This window comes from Narcine bancroftii, chromosome 3, assembly GCF_036971445.1.
Source record: "Narcine bancroftii isolate sNarBan1 chromosome 3, sNarBan1.hap1, whole genome shotgun sequence".
Classification (NCBI taxonomy): domain Eukaryota; kingdom Metazoa; phylum Chordata; class Chondrichthyes; order Torpediniformes; family Narcinidae; genus Narcine; species Narcine bancroftii.
Genome location: NC_091471.1, coordinates 345,973,155 through 346,001,078, shown reverse-complemented (window position 1 = coordinate 346,001,078; position 27,924 = coordinate 345,973,155). Strand labels below are relative to the sequence as shown.

The window sequence follows — 27,924 nt, the reverse complement described above, 5'->3', positions numbered from 1 at the left end:
CCGCAAAAATAGTTTGATCAATGGATCATTTCAGTTAATGGAACTTTGGATAAGGGGAAATGTACTATATTCATTTTTTTCCTGAACATCAGTATTGGAGACAAGGACAGCATTTATTGCCCAAACCCGATTGCCCCAGAGAAGATGTGAGGGAACTACCGCAGTTGTTTTGGGGTTCCCATTGTAGGAGCCAGAATTTAATTGATTGCATTGCTTATTGTTGTTGATAGAAGTAGTGGGCATTGGTGGTGTCCCGGGCTCTGGAGGTTGTGCACTGGTTTCTTCCAGTGTGCATGCACTATTCACGGGGATTGTTGGCACATGCGGGGGTGTTTTGTGCGGTTGGAGGTTAGTGAGCCCACTTTTCTTTTAACGGATAGTAGTCGTTACACCCATAAGAGCTCCAATGACATCAAAAGAATGATTTAAATATTTCCAAGGCAAGAAAGTGTGAGGGGGGACATGCTGGTGTTGATGTTCCCAGGCACCTGCTACCCTTGTCATCTTGCTAGTGGCTGTACATTTGTTTTAGAGTAGTCTAAGCAATTATTTGAGAATATATTGATGGTAAATCCCACTATTTACCTTAACTCATGGTGAGGGGGGTCTGAATCTTGAGGATGGTGGATGGGATGCCACTTATGTCCCATAAGTTGTCTGAACAAGACTCACCAGGCAATTGGACAATATTCATGCTATTGACATGTCTTGTGAACAGTTGAGAGGCTTCAGGGTACCATCAGGTTAATTACTCACTGCGGGATATCCAGCCTCGTGGTCCCTGTATTTAGACATTAGATTCATTGTCAGTGTACATACATGACATCACATAAAACCTGAGGTTCTTTTTCCTGTGGGTTAGGCAGAATTATCATTTATTGGCTGTGCAAAAAAACTGTAACCAAGCTACACATGTAAACAAATAAAAGATGTGTAAACGAACTGTGTAAAACAGAAATTTAAAAAAAATCAATAAAGGGCACAAGTGAGGGTCCTTAAATGAGTCCCTGATTGAGTTTGTTATTGAGGAGTCTGATGGTGGAGGGGGAACAGCTGTTCTTGAACCTGGTGGTGCGAGTCTTGTAACACCGACACCTCTTTCCTGATGGCAGCCACAGTGTTGGGTGATGTGAATTGCTAATGCTTGCTGCTGCTCTCCTGTAGATGTTCTTTATGGTGGGGAATGGTTTTCATGAGCTGTCCTGGGCTGTGCCTATTGCCTTTTGCAAAGCTTCCATATTTTCCACTCTTTTTCCTATCTCTGACATGGCCATTTCCATTTTATTCATTTTTTCTTCTGCATTCTTAATTCTTTTTATCTCATTAAATTCTTGTAATTGCCATTTTTTCACTGATTCCATATATTCTTTAAAAAAAGATACATCCATTGTCTTGCCTTTCTCTTCTTCTTCCACTTCTTTCTGTTCTTCTTCTTCCTCTGGGTTGACCATCTGTTGTTTCCTTGTTTTCTTTTTACCCTCTTCTTTCTTGTTGTCGTTATTGTCTGTGTTCTGCACCTGCTGCTGTGCTGCAGGTGTCTCTCAGCTGTGGAGATCGACTCCGCAGCTGTTCCCCCCTCCCGTCAGTGTGTTTTTTTTCATGCGCATCGCGCATGTGCGGCTGCGCACTTTTACTCGGCTCTGCGAGCCATTTTTGTAGTCCCGAGCCCGGGACTCCCACTGACCTGCGGGAGCGGGCTTCTCTCTCCGCGGCGGGCCTCTTCGGACAGGTAAGGCCTTCACCTTCTTCTTCCGACATTCTTTCTTCCTCTTTTCTTCCCGTTGTTTTCGACTTTTCTTTCTTCACTGCCATTTTCTTCTCACCTTTTTTTTTACTTTATTATAAATTTTAATCTTGTACCTCTGTGCTTTGTGTTTTTTTTTTTAACTTTTCGGGAGAGGGCTGGAATTCCCTGACCAGCCATTACTCCATCACGAGACCTCCCCCTGCCTTTTGCAAAGCTTTATGCTCAGGACCGTGATGCAGCTGGTGAGCACACTTTCCCCACACATCTGAAGAAATGTATGTGTCTAGTTAAGTTAACTGCTCAATGGTGATCTCCAGGATGTTGCTGGCAGCAGTTCATTGATAGCAACACCAATAAAAAGTCAAGAATAGCATGCCTTTGTTCATTGTTATTGAAGGGTGCCCAGATGGAATATGAGGAGTTGTTTCTCCAATTTGCGGGTGGTCCATGAGACCATAGACAGACATGTTGGCAAGGGAATGAGTTGGGGAATTGAAATGGGTGGCACTGGGAGATCCACATTATTCCAGTGTACAGAGCTGAGGTGCTCAACAAAATGATTGTTCAGTCCTCCGATGTAGAGGAGCCCACAGTGGGAGCACAGGATGAAATAAATGACTCCTGTAGATTCACAGTGAAGTGTTGCTTTACTTGGAAGGACTGTTTGGGGCCCCGAATGGTGGTGAAAGAGGAGGTGTGGGTGCAAGTGTATCATCTCCTGCCCAGGTGCCGAGGGGACAATAGATGGGAACAGAGGAGTGAACGAGGGAATCATGCAAGCAGTCACTACTGCAGGGGAGAGGGGAGAGGCAGGTAAAGTGGTGTTTAAAATGGTACGTTGATGCATAGGGTGGTAGGTGAGGACAAGGGAGTCCTGTCTTTATTGCATGTGGGGGGCAGTGGAGGTCAGGGCAGATGTGCAGATAATGGAGGATACAAGTAAGAGCCAACTTGATGGTTTTAGAGGGAAAGCCATGTTGTTTAAAGGAGGAGGACATCTCTGATGATCCAGCATGTAAGACCTTGTCCTGGGAGCAGATGTGATGGAGATAGAGGAATTAAGAGAAAGGAATTGAATCCTTACAGGGGATAGGTAGTTGAGGCAGATGAAGGAGATGGCAGGTTAGTAGAAGATGTCTGTTGAGAGTTGGTTTCCTGAGATGTAGATAGAGAGATCGAGAAAGGGAACAGTGTTGCTAGAGATGGATCAAGTGAGTTTGAGTTCGTGGTGGAAGGTGACGAGTTCATCATGGGAGCATGAGGCACCACCAAAGAAGTTGTAGATATAGCAGAGGAAGATTTGAGGGGCCTTGTCTGTGTAGGATTGTAGCGTGGATTGCTCCATGTTGCCAACAAAATGGCAGGCGCAGCTGAGACCCAGACGGGAATCCATGGCTACAACTACAGCATCTGCGGCTTTTTGTGTTTCATTCTATGAATTTTAGTTGCATGTTTTCAGTAATTCAAGAGATAGCTGCTTAAACTCAAATGGGCAGAATTCAAACCAGTGTTAAACTTTAATTTTGAGATCCTAAACCATTTACTTGTTCACAAATTTATGGCATACTGTTTCTCCCTTTAAGAGCAATTAGGAACTAACATCTCATTTGATAATCCGTGCTTTAGGAGGGTTGCTATTTAGATCCCATGGTGACTCATTACGACGTTTCAAGCTTGAGCAAAATAAGCTTAAGGTGAAACTTCTACAGCTTTAATGCTCCCTAATACCAGTAAGTGAATGCTGGAGATGAAGTTTGACTGAAATCCTTGTCCAGATAATCAAGTGAGACAAATGTTACTGATTTATGTCATGGAATAAACTCTTCAAAAATGATAAAAGAGAATATTTTTCAATTCCTCAGAATGGAACGTGAATGCTAATTTTAATGAAGATGATGAAACATCCATTTAATTTAAAATTCTTCAGCTTTACACAATAAGATTTTTGCATTTATTTTTGTTAACGTTTTGCCCAAGTTGCTCATCTCTGCAGCATGTGTAACATTTTGAGGCTGAACGCAGATGCCAAAAGCTCAGATGAAAACAAATTTACAGTAAAACCCTGGTATCCAGCACCTTGGGGAATGGTAGATTAGGCGAATCTTCTGGAGGCTTGAGAATCTTACAATAGCTAACTCTTTCGCCAGCATTAAGAATAGACCATTCAAAAGACAGTGAAAAATGTGTTTTTTTTAATAAAATCATTAATGTAGTTGTTAATTATGGAAAGTTCACTTTAATCAGGTCCTTTACAAAGTTTAAATTTGAACCCCAGTTACTGGTGCTGTAAGAGCATTGTGACCACCAAAATGCTCACCATGTCACCGTCATAATTAACAACCCCCTCCCCCAGGTTTACCGATTTTTTTATATATATATATATATATATATAAAAAAAAACTTGCAAGAGTCTTTATTGGTATATTATTAAGCAGGGATAAGGAGACACTTGAAGAGAGCCACCCCAATGGTGAGTGGAGTTAACCAGCTCTTCCATTTTATTCAAACAGCAGCTATGAGCAGAGCACAGTCAAGGCACTCCGCTGGCTGAATATTGGTTCCCATCTTCACAAAAAAGGTTTATTTGTTACTTCAGAAAACACATACTTTAACAAATTTTAAACTTACATTTAAATTTTTATTCATTCTTATTGATGCTATTTATCTACTTATTTGTTTTCCTTGATTGCTTTTGCCATTTGCTTGAGGTTGTCGGATGCTTGAATTCTGGATAATGGGTTTATCTTGCACAGTCTCACTAGCACTGAAATGTTTTCCATTTGTTACAATTTCCCCCTCTTGTCAAAGCAATCTCTGACTCCTTATCTACCCTTGTGCATAGAATCATGGAATGTTTTGCCTAAGTTTTTTGTTCCTCTCAGTTTTAAACAGAAACTCAATGAAAGCAAAAATTATTCCTTGGCAAATCTCTGACATTTCATTGTATTACATTATACTCTTACATCACCAATATGGTAAGTTATTTTTCTATTTAGTGATTCAGCATGGTAACAGGCCCTTCCAGCCCATGATTCCATGCCATGCAAATACACCAATCAATCTAACAGCCCCAAACATTTTTGGTGGGTGGGTGGAAACCAGAACACTTGGAGGAAACCCACATAGACACACGGAGAACGTGCAAACTCCTAACAGACAGCGCCAGGTTCAAACTCAAAATGTTGGCGCTGCAATAGTGTTGTGCTAACCTCTACACTAACTGAACCATCCCTGAATGAATAAGATTGTGATAAAACACTGGAAGAACCATAATCTTGTATTGAAATGACAGAGGGAAAACTTTGCAATTTCAGGACTTGATGTTTGTTTGTATAGTTGAAGTTAATCTGGAACACAAGTTTGTGTCAGAGCAGGGCTTTATCACAAGGAAACATGGCCAACTATCAAACTACTGATTTATTGTCCGAGTACATACATGACATCACATACAATCCTAAGATTCTTTTTCCATGGGCCAGGCAGAATTTCTACTTAACGGTAGAGCAAAAAAAAATCTGTACTCTCAAAAAGATATGTATACAAAAGAGAGAAATTTAAACAAGAAGGAAATGCAAACAGACTGGGCATAATAGAAAATAAATACTCAATAATAAATAATGTACAAAGTAAGAGTTCTTAAATGAGTCTCTGATTGAGTTTGTTGTTGAGGAGTCTGATGGTGGAGGGGGATCAGCACTTCCTGAACCTGGTGCTGCGAGTCTTATGGCACCTTTACTTCTTTCCTGATGGCAGCAGTGAGAACAGAGCACGTGCTGGATTCTTGGTGATTGCTGCTGCCCTCTAATGGCAGCGATCTGAGTATTTTCAAGATGGTGGGGTGTGTAGCCTGTAATGTTCTGGACAATGTCCACTCACTTTTGCAGGGCTTTCAGCTTAGAGGCATTAATGTCCCCATACCAGGCCACAATGCAGCCAGTCAGCATACTTTCCACTACATATCTGTACAAGTTGGCCAAGGTTTTCAATGTCACACCAAACCTCCACAAACTCCTGAAAAAGTAGAGGTAATGATGTGCTTTCTTCACAATGACATTAATGTATTGGGTCCAGTAAAGGATCTCTGAAATAGTGAATTCCAGCTCTGACCCACCAATGATCACTGAATTGTACACCTCTGATTTTCCCCTCCTGCAATCTACAGTCGGCTCCTTGATTTTGGTGACAGAGTGTGAGGTTGTTGTTGGTGTACCATTCAGCCAAGTTTTCGATCTCCTGCCCATATACTGACTCACCACCCCCTTTTGTACAACCCATTACCGTGGTATTGTCAGCAAAATTGTATAAGGCAATATTGTCGTACTGAGCCACAGTCATAAGTGTAAAATGAGCAGAGCAGGGGGATAAAAGTACAGTCCTGTTATGCCCTGGTACTAATGGAGATTGTGGAGGAGATATTCTTGGTAATCTTCACTGATTATGGTCTTGAGGTTAGGAAATCCAGGATCCAAGTACACCTGTGGTTAATATTGGGACAATAATTCAAAGATCTAATGTCCATATTCTATTTCCTCTCATATGAGAACTGTTCCTCCTAATCTTCATTCATTTGCAGTCACCAAAGAACTCAAAGAATAAACTCAACTTTTATGTTTAAATCCCTCGCGTCTTCCCCCCCCCCCCCCGAATTCAGTACTCATCTGACATATTCCCCCTTCCTCACCTCCCCGTTAGCCACTTGGCTCTTGCCCAAAACTCTTCTATTTACCTTTCTTTCTCAGAGAAATTCCTAAGATATTTAGAGCATAACTGATCAGGTATGTGATCCACCATTCTTAGTGCTTTATGTTTAACTTGTAATTTCTAACTGTGCAATTTAAATGCAAAAAAGTGCTATCATTAAATCCAAATTTTCGCTGTTGATGGAACTAACAATTATACAAAAATGATAATTAACATGATTATCTTCAAATAATATAAAATAATGTTTTTTTCAAGCATGATGGGGGATTGAAGAGTTTTATCTGGCTTCTCTTATTTGTGTCTCACCTACTTAAGAACAAAAAAAGCACCAAAGAAATGAAAAGCAGGAATGGACTCTGGCTCCTAGGCCTCTTCTCTCATTCACTAAGATCATGTCTGATCTTGTATATGGTATCAGGTACCACTTTCATGTATTAACAATACAGTTATTATCTAAATATTGGTCCCTGACTTGAAAATAGTCTGTGATTAAGGCTGCACAAGCAACTGGTTCAGAGAATTCTTCATCCTCTGGCAGAAGAGATGATATCTCATCTCCATCCGGAGTTATTGACCTCTCACCTTACAACCATGATCCCAGCCAGAAAACCAACACCATTTCATCAATCCTGGATCTAATCTGTCAAATACCATAATAATTTTGTTTGTTTCTATGAGATCATCTCCATCCCAACCCCTCCCCTTCCACCTCCATTACTATTCTTCTGAACTCAAGTCTGCTTTGTTTCACCTGATTTGATTAAACTCATCAGCTGCAAAATCTCCCAGGTAGGAAATTGCAAACTGTGCACACATGTTTAGTCTCCTTAGGGCTCTATACCTCTACTTATGTATTCAATCCATAATTTAAAAGAAGATGCATATAAAGAAAGAGGAAAGAAACATCTCATCAGGACACAAGGAGCATGAGTTCATCATTTGGCTTCATGCTCGTCCTTTTGTTTTCAAATGACAACCATTCAATCCAGGAATCAATCTAATGAGGCTTCTCTGCTCTGCCTGCTGTGCAGGTATACCTTTTCTTAAATGTGGAGACCAAAACTCCAGATGCCAGTTCGACACAGGCCTGTGCCTGCAATACTTGCTGCATGTGGGCAGCACAAATGGTAGAGCTACTGCCTCACGATGCTAGAGGCCCAGATTCAATCCTGACCTCAGATGCTGCGTGGAATTTGTACATCCTGTCAGCAATTGCATGGATTTTCTTTGATGTGCCAAATACATGCTGGTTGGTAGATTAACTTGGCAACAATAAATTGTCCCTGGTGAGTAAGTAAGTAGTAAAGTCTGAGGGGAAATGATGGGAATGTGGAGAGAATAAAATAAATGGCTCTAATGTGAGATCAATGTGAATGCATAATTGTTGGTCAATGCTTAACCCAATGGGCTGATGTTCTTTTTGTGCACTATATCTTTCTATGACTCCAACTTTGTTAACTTTTTGTGTTTTATATTCCAATATGCCAAATTATTTAAATAATAATTTGCTTTTCCATTCTTCCTATCAAAGTTGATAACATCACATTTTTTTGCCATTCACTCTATCTGCCAAATTCTTGCCCACTCATTTAACCTACCTCTATCCCTTAACAGGGTCTTTTGCATTTTGCTCACCCTCCTATTTTTGTGTCATCAGATAAAGATGTACCGGAGCTGTAGGTCAATCGGATGTAATTGGGTGGGTTGAAAGGGCTTGTTACCATGCTGTAGGTCTAAATGAAGTACAGTGGCTCCTCAACTTATGAAGGTGTTACCCATCGTAAGTCGAAAAAGAATACAGGACCTACCATTTTTTATAATTAAATTTTGAATACCTTTATTCCACACTTAAAATTATCTATTAACATACGCAGCTGAAAGCACCCTGGGCATGAAGAATGTTTGAAGCATTGAACTAAAATGCCCAACATCGTGAGAGAGTAGCATATCGCAAGTGCGGGAACAGATCTGAATTCGAAATTGGAAGTACGGATTCGAAACATCATAACTTTTTAAAAAAGTGTAAGTCAGACCATCATAAGTGGGGAAGCTCCTGTAGTTGATGGTTTTGTGCTGACTGTAAAATCTCATGAAGGTTGATTTGTCTTTATTTTTATTGATCCCTTTCGAAATTCTTACCGATGATCTGTCATTCGTCAAGTGAAAATATTACTTGAATCAAAGAAAGGTGTCGTATAAATGCTATCTGGTGCCTTTCTAAACTTTTGGATGTTTGACGGAGTTACAGAAAGTTCTAAGTGCAGCACTCTTTCATTCCATCAGAATCAATTTTCCCTCGTGAGATTCCTCGAGCAGGTTATGCTTGCATGTATTGGTTGAGGAACAATAACTGTCTAGGACACTGGTGGGACCTTTTATAAGCACAAGGGCAGGAAGTACCTTGATGTTAATGCCTCAAGTTAGAGAAACCCTCGACTTAAGGGCAGCATCCCATCGGAGCAGCAACACTGCATCCAGGGGTCGGGATAGATTTTATGCTTCTGCCTTTGAAATTGAACTTGAACCCATGACCTCTTTTTCAAAAGCAGAAGTGTTGTGGTTCTGACCTTGACTCCACAACAAGCAGCACTTCCAAAGAACTAATAAATGAATTAGTTTAAATGATCAAAAATCAAATGTGAGTGATGAAAGTAGAGAAAGGGGCAAATAAAATAACAAAATAATTTAAAGCCAGTGACTCAGAAGAAAACTGTTAATATACATTCAAGCCCCAAATAAAATATTTAAATGTTTCAAGTAGTGTGTAAATATTATTGTATTTCTTGAGCGTGCTGTACTATTGTAGGTGCCAAATTGCACCAATTTCTAAATACAAAAATAAATGACACATTTTCTCTGTTTAGTGAAAACAACGCAAAAAATATATTTCTATTCTTGCTCACTGGCAGATCTTGCTATATACATATTAAACAGTTGGTACGTTTGCAAATATAACAGCATAAGATGTTGAAGCAATATTTTTTCTGATCTAACAGTGTCTATTTTTTGATTAGATGCTCCTTTGAAATGGCTGCTGTGAAATATTAGGTTTGAAGCATTTTAGACCATATTAGCATTGATGTAAACTCGTTCTTTTACAATACTTTCATTTATTGTATATTTTTCTAAAGATTCCTGTTGGAACTACTTTAGGACAAATTATTTTCACATTTGAATTCCCCCACAACTGAAAAGAATAGAAAATATCCCTAAATTAGTTCACAAAATGCATGCATTTCCCTGGTTTTAAGGGATAACACTGTTTTGCAAGCTTTGTACAACCATCAAAAAAAATGCTGCAAGTTCCATCTCACTCAAGAAGCTAAAATCCAATCTCTAAGCACGTCTCAAAATTCTTTTGAAGTTGGTCATTGTACATTTGACCAGATTCTGTTTGTTTCGCCTGCTAAATGTATAATTTTTATCTCTCAGTATTCAGCTCAAAATGAAAACCTCCGGCTTTATGTAGCCCAGCCAAAACCAGTGCAGGAGCGTTGTGTTGTGCTGGTATGTCATTTAAGGCAGTCAAAGAGTTTCCATGTGCTCACAGTCAGGAGGGATAAAAGAAAAGACACCAATAAATTAAACAGCTGAAGCAGTTCAAAGATAAAGACAGCCTGTCATTTTGTTGCCGGAACCTATTTTCTCAATTTATTATGTGAGGAACCTAATCCAGAGAGCGATGCTCTTTTATGCAGTTTGTTGTTTGAAGGGATTTTCAGTGGAATAAATAATCCTAACTTTGAACATAAATCACTGTGGTAAAAGGTTGATGGATGCTTGCACTTTCTTATGAAAATTCCTGATTAGAGACTGGCTGTGAAAAATGCCACTGGCTTATCACCTAGCAACCAGCTTACTGAAAGATATCATGTGAAGAAATGATGTGTGTTAAGAAATAAGTTTGGATGAGAACCTGTGCGGTTTACTTCATCATACAAAGTCAGGCAGACAATGGACAAATTCAGCGGCAGGTCAATTGTGCGTGATATATAGTCACATCACCAGCGAGATCTTGTAAAGTGGGCTAAGTTTAAACAGATGTGTGTTTTAGAATAATTAGCCTTACAAAATGATGTCTTGAAAGACCCAAGGCCTGCGTAGGATGCGATTGCTTTCTTGTGTCTATAACTGCGCGTACAGTGCATGTTTTCTCTAAAACTGAAAGCAATTAACCTCTTAATAAAAAGAATTTGAATGTTTTTATTATATTTTACCAATCCATTTTATTTGAAAGAATAATAAAACAAGAATTTGTTGCAGAATTTTAATGTTTACCGTAATATTTTAATTGCCTCTGAGTTCAAATTGCTCTCGTTCAATTATATCCAAAAGAAAAGTTTGATCGAACAGTTGAAGACTAAATCAAAATGAGCCCGAGTTTGCACATGGAATCCAAGAGAAAGGATGGGCTCAGCGTGTTCTGAAGCTCTGTACTGTCTTTTTTGTACTTGAATTTTTTAATACTTTGAGACTTATTTATTAGGGTCAGGTTTTGGGGTGACAATTAGTGGGTTTTTAATCTGATGAATCATTCAAGCAAGGTCAATATTTCATAAGGGTATGGAAGTTTTATAGACATCCTCATGTTTACAAGATTGCCACTCAGTGGCACTGTTATAATTAATGGGAAGTAGGAGGCGTAAAACAGGCCTTCCAGCAATTGGATATCAGTCCGGGGGGGGGGAGGGGGGGGTTGAAACAAAACTTCAGAATTCAATGACATTGGGAAAGCTGTTCGTTCTTGATGTTTTCTTCTATTTTTAATGAAAAGGTACACGTGATGATGTCATCAACATTTGATCTGCTCTGATTTCCACACTTAAGAAAACCACTGTGGTTGTCTACCAGTCATGTAGGAGTAAGGTATGCTAAAATGAGCTCAGATGATATTGAATTTGAGAAGCTGGTGAGTGCCTGCTCTTCAATACTCTAACCATAAAAATCATTAGTTTAACCACAGCTGGGTTCTTATGCATAATTCTGGTCACCACGTTATAGTGAAGACATGATTTCACTGAAGTGTTTACAGAGACTGTTTCAGCCATGAGTTTAAGTTAGGTATGTTTTCTTTGGAGTGAAGAAGGCTGAGGGGTAATCTGATTGAGATTTATAGAATTATGAGGAGAATGGAAAGGGTGGGTAGTGAGGGGGGGGGTGAATTTCCCTCAGCAGAGGTTCTATGCTTAGAGAGAATCAATTTAAAGTAAGTGGTAATAGAATAGAAAGTGTTGAGGAAATATGCAAATGATGGTTGAAATCCAGAACAAACTGCCCCCCTAAACTCCCTATGTCATGAGTGCTCTGTGATTAGTAAGGGTTTACTTAAGATGGCATGTGAGTGGAAAGAAAAAGGTTTGAAAACCAGTTTTAATTGCACCTAATTGACTCATCATGTGTATGGTTTCATAACTCCAAAAGAAATGGGCCAATGACAATTTTTCTCAAGCAAAATATTTCAGTAACTATTGGGCCAAGAGCAGTGTTCTCAACATTCCCTTCCCATTCACATACCACCTCAAGCAATGCCTTACCAACAATAGAGGACTTATGGCATAGGGATTGCTTAAGGTGGAATGTAGTTTAGGGGGATAGTTTGAAAACCACTGATAGAGGGTAGTGGAAAAGATCATTAAGAAATATTTAGTGGAAAAAGCAGTTAAAAAATATTTAGATGAGCACTTCAAATGCCATGATATGGAAGACTGAGCTGATTGCTGGGATACTGGAATGAGTATAGATGATTGGCATGGACATGGTGGGATGAAGAGTCTGTTTTCAAGCTGGATGACTTCTATAACTCAACAGGAAATGAGAAGTGGGGAAGATATTATTAAATTTTCAAAAGCATGAAATTGCAGAAAATGTAAATCTGAAGCAAAGTTGGGAAGTGTTGGCAATAACTGGCAGCCATTTGATCACAAAGTTACACTTTAAGTCAGAGCATGAGACACGTTTTGGCCGTGATGTCAACAATAAGGTCCTTAAATTTGTCAACGTGGTCACATACAAGCCTCATAATACTGACCAGATCAGACACTGAATTAAACATCCATGAAGACTGAGAGATCTGTGCTTATTGGTTCAATGAAACATGGAAGATTTCAAAGACAGCAGATGATACTGAGACTAGTAAAGGAATACAAAACTTGAGAATTAACAAATTTGCTTCCAAGGAGAGGAAATGTGAGGGTCACCAACGTATTATAAATGCACAAAAGTTTGTGAACAATGAGAGAATTATCTCTAAGATGTCTAAATCAATGAAGCTTCAAATGAACTGGACAGCATGGTATCAAGTTAAACACTGATATATGAAAAAGACACAGACACACACACATTAAAATTGTCAACCACGTTCTCAAACAAATTCACTGATATATAATTGCATTAATGAGCATACAAAGCAACCAAAACCTTTTTGTGCATCAAGTTCAATTTGAATAATGTAACAATAGAGTACTAGTGATTTTCCTGACCACAAGAGAGAGTTAGAGACTAGTTTGCTGCAGCTTCAGTTGGATTCAAGATGGATGCCTCCACATAGTGTGTGTACTTTAGCTATTAAAATATAGTTGTTTTAAAATAACCCAAGTTTCTTTATTACAATAAAAGAAATATCCCATGGTACCAGGACTGGAAGAAACACCAGGAGTGTGCAGTGTGAGTATCAGTTGTTATCAGCAGAGATATGGAGAGTGTAAAAATCCAGATGCTGTAAATTGGATGGGAAATGTCAACCATGGGTGGAGGCTGTTGAAACAAATATTCATGCTGTGCCTGTAAGCCATTGGACTTGATAGCATGGAAGATTGCACTTCTTACTGTGGTGGGACCTCCAGCACTAGAGGTTTTTATCACATTTGTTTTTGCAGCTGACCAGTGCAAGATCGACAAGTTTATTGAGATGTTTGATGAACACTTCAAAGATAAATGAAACATTCATGAGTTGTGTGTTTCACTCATGCATGCTGCTGCAGGGAGAGAACTTTGATACTTTTCTAACAGACTAAATTAAAAACAAGAACATGCAAGTTTGGATCGCTGCAAGATTCAATTAACCGAGATCAATCTGTATTTGGGATTATTGATAACAAAATGAGAGAGAGGTTGCTGCAAAACATAAAGCTTACATTTAGCTAGAGCTGTGAAGATATGCCACACCAGTGAATTCGTTCTGCAGCATGTGGAAAAAGTTCAGTGAGAATGCAAAATCCAGTGAAAACAAAGGTATTGCTGTAGCCTCTGTGTGTGTCCATGCACATAAACAGAGAACGAGGCATTAAAAAACAACAAAAAGATGGAGACATTCAATTGCAAATGATGTAGCATTCAACATGCACCAAAAAAATACCCTACCTATGGAAAAACCTGTAAAGGACAGAAGCATTATGCAAAGCAATGTTTTTTCAAAGGGGGAAAAACAAGTGAAAGTGTACACACTATAGAAGAAACTGCCCTCGGTGATGCACTTTTTTTTGGCATGGTTGTGCAGGAAGATTATAAACCCACAGACACTGAACAGCCAAGCAAGAACTGAACCGAGGAGGACAAGTGGACTGTGTCATTGCATACAAATGTAACAAATATTCCTTTCAAGTTGGACACAAGACAAAAGTTAGGGCAATAAAACTACACATCCATTCAAATCTTGTACTGCTCAAAGCCTAAATGGGCAGTGCATTGACATAAAAGGTACACGTAAACTCAAAGTGAAGGTTAAAGATAAAGAGCACCACCTCAGGTTCACAGTAGTCTCAGATTGACACAAATCACTGCTTGGTGACAAAACATGTGAAAACCTAAACTTGGTCAAGAGGGTGCAATGCACAGAACAGCGTAGAGGAAATATTGGATCAATTTCCAGACAACTTCAAGGGGTTTGGAGTTGTACCATTCACCTCTAAGATGCAGTTAAAGGAGGATGTACAGCCATTTGTGCATGCCCTGAGGCAAGTTCCAGCACCACTAAAAGAAAAGGTTAAGCAGGACTTTGACTGAATGACAGCACTAGGGTCCATAAAGAAAGTGGAGGGCTCCACAGAAGGGATGAATTTAATGATGTGTGTCAAAAAAGAATGGTGACCAACACTTATGCATGGACTCAAAAGACTTGAATGCCATTATAAAGAAAGAACATTGAGATTCCAATCTGGGATGAAATTACAGTGAGATGGCTAGTGTAAAGTTTTTCACTAAATTGGATGCATCCCAGGGCTTCTGGCAAATAAAACTGCATGATGATGGCACAAAATACTGTACATTTAATACACCGTTTGACCGATACTCCTGTCTGATGAGCTCCAGAAGTGTTCCACAGGACAACTGAGCACATCATAGAAGGAATTAATGGGGTACATGTGTACATAGATGACATGATCTTATGGGGGTCCACACAAGTACAACACAATGAGAGGTTCATTAAAGTGCTGCAAAGCATCCAGAAGTATGGATTAAAGTTAAATAGAGAAAAATGTCTGAAGGAAATCACCTTTTTGGGAGATAAGCTGTCAGAGGCAGGTGTGGAGCCAGATGAGAGCAAGTTGAAAGCAATTTTAGAGATACCTAGAACCACTGACAAAGACTGCTGGGGAATTATCATACCAAAACAGGCCTCCAAAACAATGATATAAAAAAGTTGTTACAGGACCGATGTGAATTTAAATGGACAGCCAACCACAAGGAAGAATGGGGAAGACCATTCTAACTACAGAACCAGTGCTTTTGACTTGCTTTGACGCATGCAGAAAGATGAAAATATCTACAGATATCTAAAGATGGAATAGGTGCCGTACTACTTCAAGCTGTGGGAGAAGATTGGAGGCCAGAAGCAAACACATCAAGGATGATGATGTCATCATCTGAACGTCAATATGCACAGACAGAGAAAGAGTGTCTATATCTGGTCTATGGACTCAAGGAACTCCACAGTTATATGTATGGTCTACAAACCTTCATGGCAAAAAACAGACCACAAGCCATTAATAAAGGTAAAGGTTGAATTAGTGTCATGTAATACTACATTTAGAATGTGACATGCATGAAATTCTTGGACTTTTGCCTTTCGTAAGGCAGAGAGTCGCTACTTTGTCCAGTGCCCCTCACAGAAACCTGTTGTTCCTTGGCAGTCTTCCCTCTAAGTATTGACCGTCGATAATCCAGAAAAAAAAATCAGTGAAATGTTACTGTGAATCCAAAGACTGATGTTGAATTGTTGTACACATCAGGGAAATTTATTGTGTTAGCTGATCTGTTATCAAGGGCAATGATGCAGAGTGAAGCACACAATGAGAGTTCCACAGAGATGGATGTACACCTCCACATGAACCTGATCACTGAATTGCTTTGACCTGAAATCCAAGCAGATCACAGCTGAAAGAGAAAAGGACACAATTCTACAGAAGGTCATCAAGAATCTGAATGAAGGCTGACCTAGAGGTGAATGTAAGCCAAACTATAACATCAGAGCTGAACTGTCAATGGGCTTCTACTCAGACAGAGCAGAATTATCATTCCTCAATCACTGCAACATTAGATGCTGAAAAGGGTACATGAAGGGCACCTTGGAATGGAAAAATGCAAAAGGAGGGCCAGAATTATGGTTTGTTGGCCAGGGATAAACACTGACATTGCCAGGATGGTTCCCAACTGTGAGACCTATTTAAAACATCACACAAAGGAACCCCATGATAATAACGGATGTTCCAGCAAAACCATGACCAAAAGTTGGAACTGATCTGTTCCAAATAGATGAAAAGAATTAATTGCTGGTTATTGAACTATCCAGAGATTATGCTGTTTCCTAACATGTCTGCTGTTTGTGTGGTCAAATATATGAAATTGTTCTTTATAAAACATGGAATTTCTTAAATTGTCTACAGTGACAATGGCCACAGCTGTAGAGAATTCCAGAACATTGCAGAAAAGTATGATTTTTTGTTTTACATTCAACTTCAAGACCTCCATATCCACAGGCAAATGATGAAGCAGAGAAAAGAGTTCACATAGTTAAACAGTTGCCCAAGAAAGCACTAGACAGTGACTCAGATCTATATCCATTTCTATTGAGTTACAGAGCTTCACCTTTTGAAAATGGCACATCACCCACTGAGCTTCATTTGGGACAGACAACACACCACACTTCCCTACTCTGCAAATCCAAACAAGAACAGAGATGTTGAAGATGTCAAATGGAAATAAAAACCTCTTCAATGGAGACAAAAAGCAAACTATGACAAGTCAGCAAGAAGCTTGGGGCCACTGGCACAACATGACACCGTGAGACTCAGAGATTCCAGTACTTGGGATAAAAAGGCTACTGTTCTGGAAGAAGTAAATCCAAGATCCTACACTATCCAAACAGAGGATGGCCAAATACTGAGGAAGAATCGAAAGAGCCTGCTGAAAATCCAAGAGACACTGAAAGAACAGACAAATGCAGAAGTTCCAGCCTGCACAGCAACAGAGGAAACCCCACCAGTGATAGACAATAGTGGACCAGCAGAGCCGACACGAGTGCCCGAGTTAAGAAAAACCACAACACGTTATCAAATCACCTGACAGACTGGATATCTAAAAGAAAAAGAACTGCACACAAAGTTTGGGCTGCTGATGTTGTGTTTACATTTGTGTTGAATTTTAAAATGAATACTGAATTACTGTTTCATGTTGTTAGATTAAACATCTCAAGGGGATGTAATGAGCAGCTTCAGTTGGATGCAAGACAGATGCCTCCTCATATAGGTTTAAAAGAACACAATAAAAGAAACATCACAAATATGCAATAAATTATGTTAACAATTGTTAATTGTCATGGCTATATTTTTCACAGGCAGATCTTACTTTACTAATGAACCATATGTGCCACATAGTTTCAATTATTTTAAGTGAAATAAACATAGCTGTGGCTTTATTGGAACAGAGGATTGCCATTCCACAAATTGGAAGATCTCAAGAAAAGGATGTTAAATTTTGGATTGCATTCCTGCATTCTAATTGATAGTTCAATCTGAAACATTTGCATTATTTTTGCTTTGAGGGATACAAGTAACCTTGAAAATATTTGGCTGCCATTTGAGGAGTATGGTACATCCCGTACAGTCACAACAGCCCAAGGTCAATCCTGACTGTGGTAGGGTTTAGCCAAACATTTGTACTTGCCTGAAAGAGTACCCTTGTCCAGCGGTGCGTTGAAGCATTCCCTGATGGAGTTTAGATTGAGCTAAAATGTGTTTCAAAAGCATTGTCTCTCCCCATCCTCACCAACCCCCCCCCCCCCCACAACCATATGCGTCAATCCTAACCTCAAAACATCACCCCAGCTGTAGCAGCTTTAGAGTCCAATTCCAATTAATTGCAGTACATTCTCCCAACCTTGAGCTTAAACTGTTGTTCATGATGTCATACTGGATATTGTCAGGAATACTTTTCAGTTCCCCATTTTGATTTCTCTTAACCTTGATCACACCTAATCAAATTCAAAAGATTCTAGTGCAGGGAAAATAATGTTGGAGTAAAGAAAAATAATCAGCATTTCATGCGACTTCACGTTACTTACGAGACACCCAGTTTAAGGAGTACAAGTCTTCATTACTAGAAGGACTTTCCCATAAAAATGGCATTTCCAAAACTACAATGGAATCCATAACAAATTAGTGGATTCCACAAATTCCATTGTTTACCTTTCCTGGGATAATAAAAGGTAATTAAGTCTGGAGTGGCTGTAAATGATAGCACAGATGTCTGTTGGGCAAAAATAAGTTACATTAGTTTCTAAATCAGCTGTTTGTTTAATAGGAAACTGACGCAACTGTTGCCCTATTAATATCATGTTACTGTATAGGAATTAGCTGGGATTATAGATAATGCAGTTGTACCGTCTCTCCCCATAGCTGACATGGCCTTACCTTGCCGTGTCCAAGACTTCTGAAGAGACTGGGCAGCTGCAAGGGATGACTAATTCAGACTGGCTGGCGTCCAGGGAATGGGATGCAGGGATTAAGTACGACACACCTGCCACCAGCTTCATCAAAACAGCAGGGAAGAGTGGAACCAAATCTGTGCTCCCTCGGATTTCCTAATCCTCTGAACACCCCAGTCTATACTAAGTGATACCGTCAAATTTGCAGGAAAATGCAAATGTCCAGCCCAGTGAGATTTCAATAATGAGCAACAGAATCTTTTTAGTCCTATTTCATTACAAAAATATACACTCATTTAATTATCTCTTCATCCCTGTGCAAAAGAGCCAATTTTCACTCTGTCATCCTGGCTGCTTTTTGGACATATTCAATACACCAGTTTACAAAGTCCCATGTAATTTATTGCACATCGGCTCGAATGTTACAAATCTTACTGTATACTGGTACTAGTATGGTATCAGCAACCTGGACAAATGGTGTGCTTTGCACAGACCCAGTGTTTTCAATGGTTAAAATTTTAAGATGGCCGTTGAGAACTTGTGTGCCGCAGTTTTGATGTAAGCACAGCCCGTACTGGGCTCAGGCTAATAGCTCACTCACATCTGGTACTGGGTTGCTCATGAGCATCTCCGAGCCCCTCATTATATTGCTGTTTGGAAAATGATACTTCTGCTGCATTCCGTTTACAGATTTTAGCTAATTAGGAGATCTGCCTGCAGCAAAATGGGCTCATGAACTACATTACAAACGCATGAAATTAAAACATTATCTGAAATAGCACGTTGACTTGAATGACATTGAATTATTTCCCTGGAATAATTAAATAAATTCCTGAGGTAAATTGCACATCTGCAATGATTAGATGCTAAAATTGCACCACGGGCAAGCTGTGCTGGTAATAGGATTGCCCACATCCATTTGTCTAGCCGATTATGAAGCTACTCCATTCTCTTCCAGTTCTGGTTAAGATTCAATAGGCTATCATTTTGTCCTTTGGATTCCCTTGAGGTTAATTCTAAGCAACGTCAAACACGGGAAAGCTTATTTAAAGGAGGCAACAATTATGTGCCATTATCATGTGGACATTTTACCCAGAAGGGTGGTGAGTGTTTGGAATGCATCGCTGGGGGTGGTGGTGGAGGCTGGTTCAATCGGCACATTTAGAAGGCAGTTGGACGGGCACATGGATGTAAGAAAAATTGAGGGTTATGGGTGTGGGGTAGGGAAGAATTAGTTTGCTGAGGATTAGGTTTATATAAGTTGGTACAACGTCATGGACTGAAAGGGCTATACTGTGCTGTAATATTCTATAAACCAATTTCTTTTGTTACTACTTTTAACACTATATTTATCATGCATATGTAAAACAGATGTCCAACTTTGCTATCTGTTAACTCACTTGCAGAAGTGCATTTAATGGGGCAGACTTTTTTTTAAACATTCATAGAAAGCATATTATTCTTTGCCTTGAGACTCCTACTTTAAATTATGAGATTACAATAGATTATTTGTTGGGAATGCCCTTGCAGTTTTGTTCTCTGAAGGAAGAAGTGGAGCCAACGTTGAGGGCTTGGCTAGATTAGCACTACTAAAGGGCACATATCACCCATCCATGGCCTCCTGTGTACATGGCAAGTGACTCCCATTTCCAGCACTTTCTATATAAAAAAAAATTGGACTTTGCAACAAAAGTGAAAACTATCTGCCACACACCATGCCACAACTTGCACCGCTCTTTAACACTCCGCACTGCATGAGAGTAGCTGAAAAAGTCCTTATTATCCAAATAATTCAAGCTAGTCCATAACCAATAGGAACAGGAGTAGGTGATCTGGCCTATTGTTCCTACTCTACCATTCAGTGAGATCGCAGCTGATCTGATGATAGACTATTCTCCACCTACCTGCCTTTTCCCTATATCCCTTCTCTGTAAAACAAAAATCTATCCAATCCTGTCTCAGATATATTTACTGAGGTAGCCTCTTCTGCTTCAATGGGCAGCAAATTCCATAGATACACCACCCTCTTCATCTCCATCTTAAATCTACTACCCGGAATCTTGAGGCTGAAACTTGTCCCCCAGTTCTAGTCTCCCCCACAAATGGAAACTGCTCACCTGCCTCTTATCAATGCCTTTCATAATTTTATATGCTTCTATAAGATCCCCTTCTATTCTAAATTCCAGTGGGTCCAAAATGACTCAATTTCTCCTCATTGGCTAATCCTCCTCACCTCTGGAATCAACTTGGTGAACCTCCTCTGCACTGCCTCCAAAGCCAGTACATCCTTCCTCAATAAGGAGATCAGAACTGCTCGCATTACTCGGATACAGCCTCACTAGTACCTTGTACAGTCCTGAAATCCAATCTCTCTAGCAATGAAGGCCACCATACTGAATCTGAAAACCAACCTTCTGCGATCCATGAACAAGCACTCCATAGTCCTCCTGCACAGCAGCATGCTGCAATCACTTGCCATTTAAATAATAATCTGATCTTCCATTTTTCCTTCCAAAATGGATAACCTCACATTTACCAAGATTGGACTCCATCTGCCACAGCATGCCCACTCACTTAACCTATCTATATCTCTCTGCAGACTCCTTGTATCCTCTATATATCTATATAGATAGATAGATAGATATGTAGATAGATATCTATCTATTTATCTATATATAGATAGATATATATATAAATCTTTTCCACTCAATTTAGTGTCATCAGCAAACTCTCTGCCCCCTCTTCCAAATTGTTAATGTATATCGTGAACAATTGTGGGACCATCACTGACCCCTGCGGCACCCAGCTCATGACATTCCAGGCTAGGTGTGAGGACATCAGTAAGGTTACCAATTAGTTTACAGCTGGCTCCAGCAACTTGTGGATTCCATGGCCCAGCTCAGATTTATTGTCAGAGTACATACATGACATCCATCACAACCCTGAGATCCATTTAGAGTACCTACGTGACATCCATCACAACCCTGAGATCCATTTTCCTGCAGGCAAAAGCAGAGTTACCACTTATTGTTAATGTGGAAAAAAACTATTCAACATACATGTAAACAAATAAAGAAATATTTAAAAAATGGTTGTGCAATACAGAGAGGAAAAAAAAGTGCAGAAGGAAGAATCCTTAAATGAGTCCCTGATTTGAGTTTATTGTTGAGTCTGATGGTGGTGGGATAGGAGCTGATCCTGAACCTGGTGATGGGAGTCTTGTGGCACCTGTACATCTTTCATGATGGTAGCAGCAAGAACCGAGTATGTGCTGGGTGGTGAGGACCCTTGATGGTTACTGCTGCTCTCTGATGGCAATGCTCCTTGTAGATGTTCTCCATGGTGGAAGGGTTTTGCCTGTGATGTGTTGGGCTGTGTTCACTACCTTTTGCAGGCCATTACGCTCAGAGTTATTGATGTTCCCATACCAGACCATGATGCATCCAGTCAGCACAGTTTCCACCACACAATTATAGTAATTTTCCAGGGTTTCCTATGTCTGCAAACTCCTGAGGATGTAGAGGTGCTGATGTGCTTTCTTCACGATGCCATTATAGTGTTTGGCCCAGGAAAGATCCTCCGAGATCGTGTCTCTCAAGAACTTAAATTTGCTCACCCCCTCCACCTTTGATTTTCCCCAATGATCACTGGATTGTACACCTCTGGTTTATCCTTTCTGGTCAACAATCAGCTAGTCACCTTGCCAGCTAGTCATCTTACAACTGGAGCAGATCCCCTTATAGAAACTTCCTTCCAGCACTGAGCTAATTAGTGAAGCGCAATGGAAAGCAAAATCTTTTCAACTCTTAAGTGGTATGTCCTTTCCGCAGAATTGCTTTGGCACCCATGTAGGGCACACAATAGATATTCTGGTTGTTAAAGCTGTGAAACAATCAAAAATGTTTAAGGACTAATACAAATATTAAGTACACCATAAGGAATATATTTTTAAAAATCCTTTGTAAAAATTAAAAACCTTAACTGCTCAAAATAAAATCCATTAAAATCAACTCAATTATATGAAACCAATTTAAATGAATTAAATGAGGGCAGCACCAATGTCTGTCTAATTTTTAGTAGTCAGTGTGCACAAAAATCTTTTGTTGGGCAAATCTTTTTCCTGTGACAGAAGTATGTGTGGACTGAATGCTTGTGCAAATGTAAGCTTAAAATTGTTTGAAGATAATTTTGGCACAGGCTATCTATCATGGGCAATAAAACTATATTGGCATGTTTTAATATACAAATATGATTGCACTCTATGAAGTATAATTATTAATTACGACATTATTTTAGGTAACTATCCTGTGTGCACATTAATTTCCTTGTGCGCTGGTTGCAAAAGCTTAAAGGGAACAGTGGGTGGCATGGTTGACGTAGTGGTTAGGACAATGTCTTTACAGTGCCAGCGATTGGATCCAGAGTTGGGTTCAAATCCCATGCTGTCTATGAGGAGTTTGTACATTCTCCTAATGTCTATGTGGGTTATCTCTGGGGCCTCTGGCTTCCTCCCACCTTTTAAATACGTACTGGGGTGTAGTTAATGGGGTGTACATTGGGCGGCACAGACTTATAAGGTTGAAATGGCCTGTTATAATGCTGTATGTCCAAATTATTTTTTTTTTAATGGCTTGCTGCCATTTGTGAAGAATATGTGGGCTTTGATATTTAGGTAGGAATGCTAAATATCTCCTCAGTTTTTAGAGATAAGTAATGGCAGTTCCCTGTGGGATTTCTGTGGCAATATGGTATGGGTATTAAACCTTGGTGTAGAACATACTAAATAATAAGCTATCACAGAATGTGCCTAGGTGGCGATTCTTACTTAAGAGATCAAGATCAGTAGAAAGCATGTGTGTGGTTGCTACCATGATCCTTGAGACCTAAAGAGGTATTCTTTGACCCCAAAAAGCTATGGACCTGGGACAATACTTAAGGTCAAGGATCCAGAGAAGGATACAGAAAAACACCTGCGCATTTTTCACAGAGCAGCAGCCAAGGGTCTCCAAAATACTTTATTGTATTTAAATATGACTAAGGGCCCCCTAGTGCATATTAAACAAAACTGATAAATATCTCAATGTCAACATTTGTATGGTCTGCCCTGCTGGATCCTCATCTTTTGTTATTAATTTAACAGCTTCTTGAAGATCCTAATTAGTTGTTTATATAATTTGTCTTTTCCTGTTCTTCCAGATACACAACAATAATTTCCATTCCTTGACTGAAAGAGCAGATTATTTCCTGCTTGTTGTTTATATCATTATGGAGCCTACCGTTAAGAGATGCATTGACCCCCATGCCCAATTGTTCCTGCTGCTTCCTTTATAGAGGCCTGAAAACTCACTGCAGGGAAACATAAGCAAAACTCACATCGTGCAAGCTTGTCATGATTTAAATAATTCAGTAATGTATTACTTAAGTACAAAAATATTTTGATTACTGCACAATAATAAGGAAATTAGCATAATTTTTCATGCTCTGGACCACCTTAGCCGGCTTCTCTTCCTCTGAACAAATGGTAACAATATTAGACAGAACAAATGTGCTTTATGCAAGATTCACTTGATTTTGAGTATCACAAGCTGGGAGAACCCTTTGAGACCACCTGCTGAGCAGAACTATATTGGTGGGATATAAGACATGTTTCCGAGTAAATATTGATGGGCAGAAAACGCTCCTGTCTGTGTCACGTGAATGCCATTCAACCATGGCAGTGAGGCTCAAACAGCCAAATCTCACAGCAGATAGAAATTCGGGTAGTAAAACAGCAACGCTTACATTTCAAGGTTTAAGAATGCCACAAGGTTGGCCGTAGTAGTTCCACCAATGCAAACAATGCCATTTGCTGTCTTATATTTTACACACAAAGCACATACTGGATATATAGTCTAAGGGCACAAATCAATTTATTGTACCAATTTCCCCTTGCCCTTAGAACATCTTGACTGCCTATATCAGGGATGATGCTGGGAACAGATCCTTGTTCTTCAGAGATTTAAAAGCTATTGGGAATGCTGTAAATAATTATCAAAAAATGTAGAAATAAGAAAGTGAATAAAAACATTAAAGATATTAAAATAAACAAAACAAATACTCCTGATCTCAGGAATTCTCATTCCAATGAGAGAGGTCTGTTTGATGATTGGTGTTGGATTATGAAAGTGGATTCTCCAGTGAAGTGCTGTGAAATTCCAACATTTTGGGGGTACCATGGCATGTTTCCAAGTGTCCAGTGGGTCATTTATCTGGGAATATGACTGAGTGCCAGAAATTTCCATCAGAAGTATATAAGCCAAATAATAAGTTATGTAACCAAGATGAAGAAGGACTATAATCAGGAAACAGAGCAGTTGGAAAGGGAAATAGTAAATATAGAAAAAAAATTAGCAATGAAGGAAGATACAACTAAAAGAAGAGAATTGGCGGATAAAAAAATAAAATATGAAACATTACAAACATATAAGGTAGAGAAAAATATAATGAAGACAAAACAGAAATATTATGAACTGGGGGAAAAAACGCACAAAATCCTAGCATGGCAGCTTAAGACAGAACAAGCTAAGAAAATGGTATTGGCATCAAGGAAAAAAGACAAACAAATTACATATAATCCAAAAGAAATTAAGGAAAACTTTAAAGAATTCTATGAACAATTATACCAAACTGAAAACGAAGGGAAAGAAGGGAAAATAGATGAATTTTTGACTAAAATGGAACTACCAAAACTACAAATAGAGGAACAAAATAAATTAACAGAACCATTTGGAACAGTAGAAATACAAGAGATAATAAAAAAATTACCAAATAATAAGACACCAGGAGAGGATGGATTTCCAATAGAATTCTACAAAACATTTAAAGACTTATTAATTCCGCCCCTCCTAGATGTAATCAACCAGATTGATGAAACACAAAGCTTACCAGATTCATGTAAAACAGCAATAATTACAGTAATACTAAAACAAGGGAAAGATCCACTCTCACCAGCGTCATATAGACCAATATCTTTACTAAACACAGATTATAAGATAATAGCTAAACTATTAGCAAACAGATTAGCAGAGCAGGTACCGAAAATGGTAAATTTAGACCAAACTGGATTTATCAAAAAAAAGACGCACAACAGACAATATTTGTAAATTTATTAACTTAATTCATGCAGTAGAAGGAAATAAAGCACCTGCAGTATCAGTTGCTTTAGACGCAGAGAAGGCCTTCGACAGAGTAGAATGGAATTATTTGTTCAAAGTATTGCAAAAATTCAGTTTACCGGAGAAGTGTATTAATTAGATTAAAGCATTATATGAGGGACCGTTAGCGAAAGTGACAGTAAATGGACATGTATCAAAGCAATTTAACTTAAGCAGGTCAATGCGGCAGGGATGCCCACTATCACCTTTATTGTTTGCGTTAGCTATAGAACCACTAGCAGAATTGATAAGAATAGATAATAATATAAAAGGAATAAAAATAAAAGACAAGGAATATAAAATCAGTCTATTTGCGGATGATATTATAGTGTACTTAACAGAACCAGAACTATCAATAAAAGAATTATATAAGAAATTGAAGGAATATGGAGAAGTGTCGGGTTACAAGATAAACATAAATAAAAGTGAAGCAATGCCTATGAATAATGCGGATTTCTCAAAATTTAAGAAGGAATCTCCATTTAGATGGCAAATGCAGGCAATAAGATACCTAGGTGTACAAATAAACAAAAATCTCGGCCAATTATATAAACTCAATTATTATCCATTAATGAAAAAATTACAGGACGATTTAGAGCATTGGAAAGATTTACCACTAACACTAATAGGAAGGATAAACTGTATTAAAATGAACATTTTTCCAAGGATATTATACTTATTTCAGGCATTGCCAATACAACTGACAGAAAAATTCTTCAAAGAGTTAAAGAAAATAATAAGGAATTTTTTATGGAGAGGGGGGAAACCAAGGATAGCACTAGATAAATTAACAGAATGGTATAAACAAGGAGGCTTACAATTGCCAAACTTTAAAAATTATTATAGAGCCGCACAATTAAGATACCTATCAGATTTTTATCAAACAAGGGAAAAACCAGACTGGACGAGATTAGAATTAGATAAAATAGGGGAAAAGATACCTGAACACATATTATATAAATGGGATGAAAAATTAGTACAACATAGAACTTCTCCAGTATTACATCATCTCCTCAATATTTGGAAGAAGATTCATGTAGAAAGAAATAAAACAAATTATCAATTACCAAAACTAATATTGACGCAAAATAAGTTACTCCCTTTTACAATAGATAACCTTTCCTTTAGAGAATGGGAAAAAAAAGGGATTAAAAGAATAGAAAATTGTTTTTCAGGAAGTATATTCTTATCCTTTGAACAAATGAGAGATAAGTACAATATAACTGGAGATACAGTGCTGGCATATTACCAATTGAGATCCTACTTGAAGGATAAATTAGGAAGCAGTTTGAGTTTGCCAGAGGGAAGTAACCTTGAATATGTGATTACAGATACAATGCTAATCAAAAAATTTATAACAAATATGTATATTAAACTGCAAGAAAAGGAGAATGATGAAACAAATGGTAAAACTAAACAAAAATGGGAACAAGATTTAAATATAAAGATAAAAAAGGAAACATGGGAGAAATTATGTTCTGGAACGATGAGAAATACAATAAATACAAGGCTACGTATGATACAATATAACTGGTTACACAGACTATACATTACACCTCGAAAGTTAAATAAATGGGACCCAACAGTATCTGATAGATGTTTTCGATGTAAAAAAGAAATGGGAACAACAATTCATGCAATCTGGACATGTGAGAAAGTAGAAAAATTTTGGGAAGATCTCAATCAGATATTAAATAAAATAACAGAAAACAATATACCAAAGAATCCAGAGATCTTTCTCCTAAGTAACATAAAAAACAAAGAATTTGGAATTGATTTGGAGGATGCACAAAATAAGATTTGTTAAGATAGCTCTAGCAGTAGCAAAAAAATGTATTATGTCAACCTGGAAATTGGAAGATAATCTGAAAATACAACAATGGTATATAGAAATGAATAAATGTATTCCATTAGAAAAAATTACATATAGTTTAAGAAATAATATCGAAATATTCGAACAAATATGGGAGCCTTACATTAAATACAATAGCGAAAACCTACCGGGGACAATCATTACCTAAGTTGATGGAAGGAGAAGGAAAGAAAAGAATGGACTCAGTAGAATTTCTGGTGTATTTTTGTTGAATGACAACATTGTCTGACTGGTTTAATGTAACCTAGATTGTATACCTAAAATGGATGGGGGGGGTGGGGGGGTGGCTTGGGAGGAGGGAGTGGGGGGGAGAAAAAGTCACTGTAAATGTGTGAAAAAGAAAAAGTGTGTATCATGGCTAATGTGATTTATGGTGTGAAAAATAAAAAATTTTAAAAAAAAGTATATAAGCCTCAGCCAGAATTATTTAGTGGAAGGTTTTGGTTAATAGAATCCCCCACTTTTTTTGTGTCATTTGCAGTTCCTGTAA

General features: G+C 38.5%; 1 long non-coding RNA gene across 1 annotated transcript in view; it reads left to right on the top strand.

Annotated features, from left to right (window-relative positions):
• Positions 1–4,141: 4,141 nt before the first annotated feature.
• The window catches only part of LOC138756603 (uncharacterized), a 51,288-nt gene continuing 27,505 nt past the window's right edge, over positions 4,142–27,924 (top strand). Inside the window, exons 1-2 of the long non-coding RNA XR_011353188.1 lie at positions 4,142–4,217; positions 6,764–6,866. This is a non-coding gene — a long non-coding RNA (uncharacterized lncRNA). The remainder of the gene's footprint in view (positions 4,218–6,763; positions 6,867–27,924) is intronic.